General features: G+C 46.2%; 1 protein-coding gene across 1 annotated transcript in view; it reads left to right on the top strand.

Annotated features, from left to right (window-relative positions):
• Positions 1-1123: 1123 nt before the first annotated feature.
• Positions 1124-12264, top strand: part of LOC142814520 (uncharacterized) — a 23823-nt gene continuing 12682 nt past the window's right edge. Inside the window, exons 1-2 of the mRNA XM_075893364.1 lie at positions 1124-1221; positions 9878-9943. The gene's annotated coding sequence lies outside the window, so the exon portion shown is untranslated. The remainder of the gene's footprint in view (positions 1222-9877; positions 9944-12264) is intronic.

Raw genomic sequence — 12264 nt, 5'->3', positions numbered from 1 at the left:
ACCAATTTTCGAGACCTAACTATCAGCGCGAAAAGTAAGTTGAATCGGATGCCTGTGGAGAGTTTTCGAATAAACATTATTAGCACACTCCGCTAAAGTAAACCCAAGTTAACATCCCAGTAAACGTGAACAAGTTTATGTCATGAAGTAGTATGCCGTGCAGCGTTGTTAGTCATCAAAAGTTCAAATTGGGCAAGTTAGAGCAAATAGGTATTTCAAGCTCCAGGGCCTTGCACTTTCCGTCAACTGCTACGTGACCATCTGTAGGTAGTGGTGAAATAGCCTTGATTGTAAGTCGTTGGTGGTATGATATTGCAGCATGATTAAGACCGATTCCTCAAATAAAATGTTCTTTGTTGCTACACAAAATGCACACAACATTAAAGAGAAGCAAGACGCGTCTTTCCAGCACCTCACCTTAGTCTAGACAGGCAACAAGCATCTGAATACCGACAGCTACAGACAAACTCCTACCAAAATCCTGTGCACCTTCACAGGAGCTACGCACGTTTATGCACGGACAATAAATGCAAACTATGCATAAGAGAAAGGGCGTCTGATGACACATATTGTGGGAATCTTCCAGCTTATCAACATATTCTTATTTGACCCTCCGGGGGCGGTGGTGGCTAGGGCTGCTCATCTCCGAGGTCCAAGACCCAAAATGGGCTATCCAGCAGGCCAGGGGGGCTGTACGGAGACAAGGTCTCCAGGTACTTCCATGGGCTGTCTAGCCCGTTTCTATATGCATAGTTTCTATGTGAATTGTCAATTCGAGTGGTATATCAAAATATCAAATGATTACACCTCATAAAGAAAGCGACGTCTCTTGTTGGACTTCTAAGGCAACTGTCGACTGGGTGAAAAGGGGGAATGAGGTGGGGAGGGTGAGGGCACATTCTTCGCTCTTTGAACGGTAACATTCCGTTTTTGGAAATTTATCTCTAGTTTTATCCATAATTTGACACACAAAAACACAAACTTTTGGATAAAGTTTTTGTACTTGCGCAGAAACACTATTTGATTCCAAGGCTAAATTTTGTAGGACGTTATTCCAATCGCTTTTCGAAAATTTCAATAATGGCGTGCACTTTATCGCTTTGCTTTCTTTTTATCGCAGGAAGAGTGCTCGCGTACAACAGCTTGTTTTGTGGAAGATTGGACCTGTTCTGTTTATTACGCTCATCTTTTCGTTTGCTGTGCTGTACATCATAACGAATGGTAAGTTCCCCTTTCTTTGATACCGACGTATGCATCTTATGGAATTAGTTTATTTACGTCCTACTGATATAGTGGCGTGTAGTTACAGACAATGGTGTTGGTGGTGTTGTAACTGAAAGAGGAAGTGTTCGGATTTGAGCATTATCTCTTCCACTGTGATCCAATAATCAAGTCGCTTTCTCCTTGCAGCTGGCAGTTATTTGTTAACTTAATTTTATTTACTTATTTATTTATTAAAAATGCTTTACCGAGCCATAGTTCCAAGGCTGAAAGGGAGGGATAATACAGCAAATTATGCCCCCATCTCCCTGAAGAAAATTGTGAGGAAATGCGCATGCATTTTTTGCGCCGTGAGAGGGTACCATTGCCGTCAGACATTCGCATTCACCGACTCTGCCATCGCCTTGAGAAGCACCCAGCCAGCGAACGGTCGAAAGTTAGGATCGAAGAGACGGGAGTGTGAGGCGCCAGCTTTCTTGGCTCGGCGTTGGCGTTTCACAGCGGCGTCTCGAGCACACATGTTCAGATAATCTTGAGACGCGCCCAGCCAGCGAACGGTCGAGAGTGAAGTGCAAGCGGACGGGAGAGTGGGGCGCGCGCGGGAAAGAGAGAGAGCAAATGGGAAAAGAAGGAGCGGCGAAGCTCTACATCTACCCTCTCATACATTCTCTCGCACCACATGATCCGGTTGCTTGGTGTGACGATATTCTCGCGCGCCCGCAGCTGTTGCTATGAAAGAGAGAGAGAGAGAGTAAACAGATAACACCTGCTGGTGGTGGTGGGAATGGAGAAATACTTTATTCGTCATCGACACTGCCGCATACAATGCCGGAAGCCTGACATAGCCCGCCTAGTAAATGTATTCGCATTTTAACGCGAAAACGTTAGTGAGCTCGTGTCGCAGAAAACCCGTCGCCGGCGTCGGCCCCGTTGGTTGTGAGCGAAAAATCGTCTGTGCGTCTGTGACCGAAAAATCAAGTTACCGAGATAGCCGCGGGAGGCCCCTACTAGTCCACGCGTGCGTGCGCGATCACACTGAAAAGCCGCAGGTTTGAAGAAAAAAAAACAGTGCTCAAGTTCACGAGGCGTGGTAGTTTCTTGGCGCTGCCACCCCTCGCTGCTCAGTTTCCAGGGCTTTCGTCGGGACGAGAGACGAGGTAATGCAATTGCAGCATGCGAAAAACCTTTGTAACTCCGCTCGCACTGGACAAATTCTTAAAATCATAGCGGCATTGAATTCGTGAGGCAATAAGCTCTTCTAGTGATTTCATTCTATGGTTACTTAAAAAAAGTATTTTAGGGCCCCTTTAACGCATTTTGATCGACAGGTGTCACGAAGAAAACGAGTCCATTCGGTGATTTGTAGGTGCAATTGGGAAGCCTCAAACTACGTCCACAAAGGTCGGAATAGTGCAGCCCAGAAAACACAGGAACTTTCAAACAGCTCTAAAAATGTACAGCGGGTGATGGGAGGGTGTGACGTCAGCGTGCACTGAGAGGGGAACGTGAAATTACGTGCGGCAGCTGTGTGACGTACTCAGCTCCGCGCCAACACCTGCGGCGCGCGGCGCGTTTCTAAGAAGTGACAGCGATACGCTTGCTGGTTGAAGGGCTGCTTGGCGTCTGATAAATCCGTGCAATTGCAATAACTTTATTACAAGAAACAATGCTACAGTGCAGCCTGTTAATGTTAGTTCGGTAAGCGTGTCAGGAACATGCTTTCAACTTAGTAACCATGTGGGTAATTCGCATCTGCACTCCTATAAAAAAGAGACGTGCGTGTTATATTACAGAAGGTAAAATCTTAAGTAACGGTACTTGTTTCTGAAGCAATATTTGTTACTGCTACACATCAATACGTGAACAGTGGTATGCCTCGTACGCACACTGGTACGTGAATAAAGTTAATTGCAAGATGGACATTTTTTTTTGTATTATGGGTGAAATGTGAATACGCGGATCATTTTCTATATACCACTCTGAGACCTCATTCGTTGAGTATACAGCGTAGTATATTCAGTGCAGTAGCTAATTCATTGCGCCTTGACGCATTTTCTCACATTACTCATCCTCCTCGTAGTAAATTGAATTACGGAGTGGTGGACGTTGAATACTTGCTGGAAGCACTTAAAAAGAAATGTATGCTCCAGGAGGCAAGAAAAATTAAGTTAATATTGACCAGTTTTAGTGAACCATGCCTAAGCTTTCATTGCATTCTATCATCATCATTAGCAACATCACCATCATCATCCTCTTCATGTATATGCCCACTGCCAGGCGAAGGCCTCTCGCATGTTCCAACAATCATCCTGGTCCTGAGCTTTTTGCTGCCACGTTATATTGCAATCTGTCCACCTAATTTTCTGTCTCATTCTCACGCGCTTGCCTTCTTTTTGGAGGACAATCAGTTATTCCGTAATAACCAGCGGTTATCTTGCCTACGTGTTTCCTGCCCGGCACAAGGCCTTTTTTTTCTCTTGATTAGAACTATGATATCCTTAACCCACGCTCGTTTCCTGACCCACGTTGCTCTCTTTTCGTCTCTTATGATTATACCTATCAGTTTTTTACCATCAGTCGCTGCGCTGCACGTTTCATTCATAGCCTCGCTAAAGTCCCGAATACTGGCATAAAAACCTCGCCATAAAACGAGGTTTCTCATGCCAGTAGCATATCACTGTGTAGGTTTCAGTTAAAAACAAAACATGCACAAATAAACACACACACACACAAATAAATGGTGGTGGTTCAGTTGATACAAAAAAATTTAACAGCAGCCAAGAAGTGCCTAACAGATAGCTTGTGATTGCATAGTATTTTATTCTGGAAAGATTGTACGCATACGTTGCGGCACGCTGTTCACGTGAAACAGGTAATCTCGCATCTCTCATTTCACCGGAACTCCATGGGCAAAAGCGTGCTGGAGCTATAGTTTATATAATTGCGTAGGATGCCAGCACTAAAGAAGAGTCGCAGCTGCTACGAAGAGGAACACTTATATTCTTGCCTGAAGGAACGTTTCACATATCTTCCACTCGGCTCATGAGATGATAGAGTGTGTCGACTGTTCTTGTTTCCTCGCCATTGTTTGTCGTCATTCAAGTTGTCACTGTGCTGACTATTTTTCAGAAGACTTGCAGTTTGTCGATACAATCTTTTAATGGAAACACTCTCGTGAAATTACTTGTATAACGCATATTTGTGTTAGCCAATCTCCAACATATTCTTTCCACAGAATTCCAGATGTTACAACTCAAACCAGCCTTCCCATCTTATCTACTCGCGTCTCCTTAAGTAAGCTACTCGTTTGGACACTAAGATCTATTTGTTAACACGTGGACGTCCAATCTTTTGCCGTTTGTACTGGTGATGCCGTGCTTTCTTTGTAGTCCACAAAGTACGAGCCAAGCGGGTAGAGGTGTCTAGAACCCTTCTTTTTATTAAAAACGGATTTTATTTACTGCGCCGAGACTACTGAGAAGACGCAGCTCTCAGAGTGAAAACAAACTCGTGGTAGCTTTCTCTGTTTGGCTAATATACTCCTACAGATCCAGAAGATATATTGCACTCGATTTCAGCAATTTAAGAATAGCGCCCGCGAGATAGCATCTTCCATTCGTACTACATATTTCCACGGAGGCAAAATATAGAATGGGCTTATTTTATTGACAAAAAAAAATCGGGCTCGTGAGAGCGTGCTTTGTTTGATCAACATGTTTCGACAGAGCGAAACTACAGATTGAATGCGTGCGTGTGTGCATGCGGGTGGATAACAGTAATCTCGAGAGTGTATTTCCTTGCTCAGTGGATTGCCTCTCCATTATATTTGCTCACACATGTAACGTTTCTATTGAAAATTATCTGGTAGTGTATCTGCGAATGCAGTTGAGCTGGAATTGTTAAGCAATGCATGTTCCCGATTCGAGCTGACGCCAATATCTTCAACCTAAAGTAAGGCGCCAAGCACGCACATACGAAACGCTTCTCTCTATCCACACCCATGTAGACTGGGACGGCTTTCTGCTCTCTCGTATAGTAGAGTACCAAGTACACACACACATGCATGTTACCGGGCAAAATGGCTATATAAATTAAAGCTTGGTTTTGTTTAGTGCTTCTGCACTGGTCGCAATTTTAGTCGAATCTGCATGTTATTCAGTCTCCGAAGGTCCTACGGATACACTCCCTTTTTTTTTTTGGATGTAGGCCAGCTTCAGGTCTGTTCACAAGCATACGATGTCGTCAGTGTGAAGTGGCGTATATATATAGCATAGAGATGAAGCACTCCTTCCTATTTTTTCTTCAGCAGTTTCAGCTCGTATTCGTGGTAATATGCGGCTCGGTAACAGTTTTTCTGTCAGCGGCCAATTAAGGGCTTGTGCGATATAGAATCATGAGTCCCTGTCAAAACCAGCATGCTCGTGATTACGTATAGGCATCAGCGCTACTCTACTGCACGAACAGCGCTCTCCTATATGGTGACGTGTAAATGGTGTTAAAGACCTGTTATCTGCTGATTACTTTAGCTGTACTCTTCAATAACCCTGCAAAATCTTCAACGGCGTCTGTGTACAAAACGTTGCATCTGGTCGTATTTGCCCTAGTCTAACGTGCCCCTTATTCTTACACGCACCTGATTCCCGCCCACGCGGGAAAAAAAGTAACAACAAAGGAAGCATTTTGTGCCTGATTTGATGCAGCACACCTGTGACCATACTTCATGAATAAAGTCCGCTTTAGGGCAGTGTAAATTTAGTGGGTGTCCGTTTGGTGGGCGCGCAGCAGAGTGAAAGATAGTTCAAGAGTTTTCCGAGTTACGACAAAGACGAAGGGGAAACTTTCATGGCAAACTCTGTGCCCGAAATACAAGCATATCATAACCCAGAGTGGCCAAGCTTCAGAACTGCGTTTAAACTGACTGGTTACGCCCAATGTGCAAACCTTATTCAACTACCACAATCATTATAGTCGTCAATAGGAAAAAATCTTGATTTATGGAGTAGCATCTTACTGTTGCAACAAGGTTAGGAACGCGATTGAGCTATTAACAACCACGATTCTTCCCCAATGCATTAGATACGACTGGCAAAGCACTTCACTGAGGTTCTGTACCGTTATGAACACGCGCTCTGAGCATATTTACTTAGCCCGCCTACCTTAGGTTTGATATCCATCTGTCCAGACGGAATGACTATTTTGGTTTGCTGCGTTTATACGCATGCGTTGTGTCCTGCGTTAGGGTATGTTTGTATACTTTGAAAATATAACATGCTTTAGCCATTGCTCATTAACGATGGCTCCGTGCGATCATTTTTTCGTATACTTGTACATCACGTCACAGCTCCTCTACTGTAATTGATTGAAGCGACTGCCTTTTAAATACTGCCGTTGTCACAGAACGAGCGCTAAACAAGAGCGCGCCGCCAAATCCTTGCGACAACGGGCGGCAGAAACGCCGCGAGGTAAAAAGAAAAAAAAAAGAAAGCCAACATCCAGGGCTCCCGGGCGCGCGCTCTCCCCGCAGAAGCACGGCTTCGCAGACGATCCTCCTCACCCCACATCGGCGGCCCAGCAAGACCGCGATTTTTCTAGAACGAAGGAGGCGGGGTCAGACCGAGTGAATCATCCTCCGGAGAGGGCAGTCGAACCGTCTCGTGCCTCTCCCCAGCCTTCGCTGCGTATCGCGCCGACGAAATGACGAGAAATTTCTGGAAGGTGGCGCGGAAGGTATTTAATCGAGCGGCCGAGACGAGAAAGCAGGAGAAGACGGAAAGTTAGCGCCGGAGCGCGTAGGAATTCCGCCGTGTAGTCGGCGAAGGTTCTGCCCGTAGTGACAGAACAGGAGGAGACGGAAGTGAGCGCCAGAGCACGTAGGGATTCCGCCGTGTAGTCGGCGAAGTTTTTGGTCCGTAGGGACGAGGCCGGAGGTGAAGAAGATTTCCACCTTAGGGGTGACGACTCGAGCTACCGGCAAGAGTGTGTGTTTACCGCTATCGAGCGAAGACGCGTGGCGACAGCTGCGAGTGTGAAGCCGACGTGTTCCGGCGAAGAAGTTGAAGTTTGAAGAGTGGCGAATTGAAGACGGGAGGTTTCCTGGAAGAGAAACTTCGAGGGCTGCGGAACGACAACAACGCTGGACTTTGAGTGAGTGATTCTCGGAAGAGTATCATCCAGAATTTTGTTCCAAGGACTTTGGACTGAATAGATTTTCTATCTCTTTAGTCTTTAAGTGTCTTGGTTGTTCAATGCATGCGACTGCATTGTAGTGCGTATCGTTGTCTGTGTCCGTTGTTTTGAGTGTGGCTGATTGTATTGTGTAGTACGTTGATTGATTGGTTTGATTGGTGACATATTGTATGTAACTATTGTGGAGTGTGCATTTTTGTGTATTGTTTTCGATCTGCCATTATTGAGAATATAATTTGTTTGTTTATCAACTCTCGGCTCTGACTTGTTCTTTGGGCCACAGCCGGCGTCCGCTGGCGCGCCAAAAAGGACCACTTCTAAATTGTCCACGCTTTCGTGGTGCGGTTCGGGGGGCCGATACTTCGGCTCTTGGAATTAGCCCGGCGATCGCCTCCCTAATAAACGGGACATGTGTGACAGCCGTTTAAGCTCTTATCAGTAGTATATATATCATGCATCTTGAGCCAAAGAATGTTGTGGATACCGAAGAAAGAATAAATCAAAAAGCTGGCCCATACAATTCCTGAAAGCGTTTTTTGAGCAGGGTGTCAGGTTCACCGGGAATCGGCAAGCTGTGTAAATATAGTGTGCTAAAATATATAGGATGTCCCAAATATCAGGCAGCATAAATTGAAAAAAATACAATTGTTGTTACGTTAAGTACACTGAGTGCATATCGTTCCCGGTATAGTAGACATGTGCTCTACTGAAATTTAAAAAAAAAAGGGGGGGAGGGGGGTTGAATTCAATGCACCTAGTTATGTTTTCAACTCGTGAAATATTCATCTTATTATTAAAATGCCAATGTGGCATATGTAGGAATGCTTAAATTACATCTAACAGCGCTATATGTTGAGCAACGCACTAATTACGTGCTCACTTTTTTTTCGGCTGATACAGAAAGCACGTGAAATATGAAAAATAACGCGTGACTACGCTCCCATCTGCGAAAATTGGGAGCGTAGTCTTGACTAGCTATACCTCACAGAGCTATACCTCTAAGGGTGACTGCCACCTGATGCCCTCTGCCGTCTAGTCGCGTGTCATTTTTCAGTTTTCGTTGGCTTTATTAGCTAAAACATAATCACTGCATATTCCCGGAGTACACGATGATGAGTGGGGCGAAGCAACCGTCAGTCATTCAGCAATTCCGCGCGTCCATTTGTCTGTTCGTGCGTCCGTTCGTCCGTCCATTCGTCTGTCTGTCCGTTCGTGCGTATGTCCGTCCCTGCGCCTGTTCGTCCTTCTGTGCATCCGTCCGTCCGTCCTTGCGTGCGTCAGTTCGTGCGTCCGTTCGTCCATCCACGCGTCCGTATGTGCGTCCGTCCATCTGTCTGTGCGTCCGTCCGTACATTTGTCTGTCTACTTGTCAGCCCGTCCGTGCGTCTGTTCATCCGTCCGTCCATTTAGTGGCCCCGCCGTGGTGGTCTAGTGGCTAAGGTACTCGGCTGCTGACCCGCAGGTCGCGGGATCGAATCCCGGCTGTGGCGGCTGCATTTTAGATGGGGCGAAAATGCCGTAGGCCCGTGTGCTCATATATTGGTGCCCGTGAAAGAACCCCAGGTGGTCTAAATTTCCAGAGCGCTCCACTATACGGTGTCCTTAATATTCATATGGCGGTTTTGGCACAATAAACCTCACATATCAATCAATCGAATCCTTCTAGTGAACTCTCCAAGTACCGCCATCTCGCATCTTTTCATCATATACTCATTATATAAAAGTATTTGTCGAGTTAAAGAGAAAATGAGTGACTTTTGTAGCATACTAAGAGCGATATGCACTAGATGTGCTTCCCGGGTTGACGTTTCTCGTTTTTCTTTTATCGTAAGCGAATTAATATTAAGAACCGGAAACATATGAAGAAAAATTATTTATTGTTTTAAAAATGCATAAGCAAGCCATCAGCTAAAGAAAGATGAAAATGAAGAAGAAACTTTTGCCACCGGATGTTTTTTTTTCGTCTCATTACGTTTCTCTCACTTACGTTACCTTTCACGTATGCTTTTCTCTTCGACGTCATCTCCTGACTTCGTATAAATGCGACTAGCGAAAACCTGAGCTTCTCTGCTCCACATATTTTCGCTTATTAGAGAGTAATACACTTTTCGAACTATATGGGACGGACAGTCGTGTTAGTTACACTTACGTAAAGCTAATCCTGTGTGGGTGGACATCAGTTGGAGGCCGGTCCGGCTTGTGGTATACGTGCATCTAACAATGTGGGTGTACGTGATGGATAAGTAATATAAGTAATGCTAATGCACCTGAAAAGCAGACTTGGCCGTTGGGTGTCCGCTCTCAGCTGCAATAGCACTGAACGTAACTGGTGCGACCAGTACTGCATATTGCTTATTCATTGTCCGCGAAATTATATAGTGGTTCGTATTTCTTGATGGTCTATATATGACGTACACGCACGACGCGCACCTTTGATCTGCCCGCATACTGTCGTTTGCCTCTTTTTCAGGCACCAGACGGTGGGCAGAAGCACCGCTAGGAAGGACACCGCTTGTGGAACGACAATTGGCGGAAGGTATGCATGTCATAGCCGCCTTTAAATCTCGCCATCACTACGCCGTTTAGTCAGTATTTTTCACATGATCTTTTTTAACACGGAAGTGTTTTTACCGAGGTCCAGCAAGAGTGCAGTGATGTATTTCAGCCATGGATATGACGTTGTTAAAATGGTTGCTAACAAATGAAAAAAACAGTACAATAAATATCTACCCTGCCGGCAATTGAACCTACGACAAACAGTACCCATGACCGAAAAACTAGCCCATTTTTTTTTCGATATGAGGTTCAGTGGTGTCTACCTAGATGCGGTATCAGTCTCACGTAGTATCGACGTGAAGGGCTGATAGCCATACTTTAGAAACAATGTACACTTATTTTTTCCTACAGGCTTGCACTGACGTGCCACAGACGTGCGTTGTAGCGGAAAATTGTTTCATGTCTGACATATAGTAGTGAATCTTCCATTAGCTTCCTACTCGTCTGCTGACCCGCAGGTCGCGGGATGGAATGCTGGTTGCGGCGGCTGCATTTTTGAAGTTTCTGTGAACACTGTAAGGCCCGCGGGCTCAGATTTTGAAGCACGCTAAAGACCCCCCATGGCCGAAATTTTCGTATCTCTCCACTACGGCGTCTCTCATAATCATATGGTGGTTTTGGGGCGTTAAATCCCACGCATCAATCACTCAATCAATCCTTTATCTCCCTAGCGAAATCTGGTGCGCGATATCCTTAACTTAGCAGCAGTTTCGGGTACAGCGCGAGATCGACGAAGACGAAGGGGACAGAGACGAGCGCTGACTCGCAACTAAGTTTTATTGATTGGAATAGCAATTTATGGACAGTCTCAACTATATATATATATATATATATATATATATATATTAAAATAGAGGTGTGGAATCGACGGGGCGTCGTGGGGACAATGAGTCGGTGATAGGAGAAGATGGTCGCTGGGGATTCTGGGCAGCCTGGTAACTTGCAGAATTCCCATGGTCTGGAGGCTGGAAGTTGCGACGGCGACAGTAGCGTGCTATATGTCCCACGAAACCGCATGCGAAACAGATGGGTCGATTATCTAAGGTGCGCCATGGGTTAACGACAGAAGGTGCAGGGGGCGAAACGGGATGGGGTGCCGTGTATGTAGGCAGCGTCGTAGGGTAGAAGGACCCGGTGCCCCGGTATGCGCCAGAGACAGGTGGGGCTGGGGGTCTAGCAACGACGGCAGCGTAGGTCAGCGGCGTAGGGACAGGTGGCGATGGAGGCAGTGCTTGCGTGACCTGTGTCTCAATGACCTGGCGTAAACGTGGGTCTAACGAGGTCACTGGTGCGGATGCTTCGGCCACAAGAGAAAGCTGACGCGCAACTTCCTCACGAATGAATTGTTTGATTTGGGGCAGTAAGAGGGTGTGATCAGCAGCGACGTCGTGTACGAGGGCGGAAACTTCAGCCGTATCTTCTGCGGCCCTGCGCGTCGAGACACGCTGCTTACGCAACTCGTCGTACTCCTGACAGAGCTGGACAACATCGGTGACGGTCTGTGGATTCCTAGCGACGAGCATCTGGAAGGTGTCGTCGTCAACTCCTTTGATGATGTGCTTGATTTTGTCGCGTTCGGTTAGAGATTCATCGACGCGCTTGCAAAGAGACAAGACATCTTCAATGTAACTCGTAAAGGTCTGGTCCCTGCGCTGGACTCGATTACGGAGACGCTGTTCCGCGCGAAGCCGGCGCACGGCGGGACGGCCGAAGACCGCGGAGATGGTGGTCTTGAAGGCGGACCAGTTGGTAATTTCGCCTTCGTGGTTCTTGAACCAGAGGCTGGCCACATCAGCGAGGTAAAACGCACGTTTGTGAGCTGGTCGCAGGCGTTCCACTTGTTGGAAGCGCTTACGATTTCGTACTCGACGAGCCAGTCCTCGACGTCTTGTTCATCGTTGCCGCGAAAAATTGGTGGGTCGCGTTGCCGAGGCGCGCCAGTACAGTAGACTGTCGTTGGTAAGGCAGCTTGAGAAGGGCCAGGAGCAGTCATGGTGAACGGTGAGGGTAGCGTCCGATTGCGAAGTTCCAGGTTGATGGGAACCCCGGCTCCTCCACCACTTAAAATAGAGGTGTTGTACGTCGAGAAAGGTTCAGACGTAGCTTGGCAAAATGTCCTTTATCAGGCAGGTCTGGCTAATGGCGAGCGGCGTGCGCGAGCTACTACTGCAGCCACCGATCATCATCGTCTTCTTCGTTGCCAGCAGAGCGTCCGTTATTCAGATTCATTAATTCATTACAATTTATATATATATATATATATATATATATATATATATATATATATATATATATATATAT

The sequence above is a fragment of the Rhipicephalus microplus genome, chromosome 4, assembly GCF_043290135.1.
Source record: "Rhipicephalus microplus isolate Deutch F79 chromosome 4, USDA_Rmic, whole genome shotgun sequence".
In the NCBI taxonomy this organism is placed as follows: Eukaryota; Metazoa; Arthropoda; class Arachnida; order Ixodida; family Ixodidae; genus Rhipicephalus; species Rhipicephalus microplus.
This window is presented reverse-complemented; position numbering and strand designations above follow the sequence as displayed.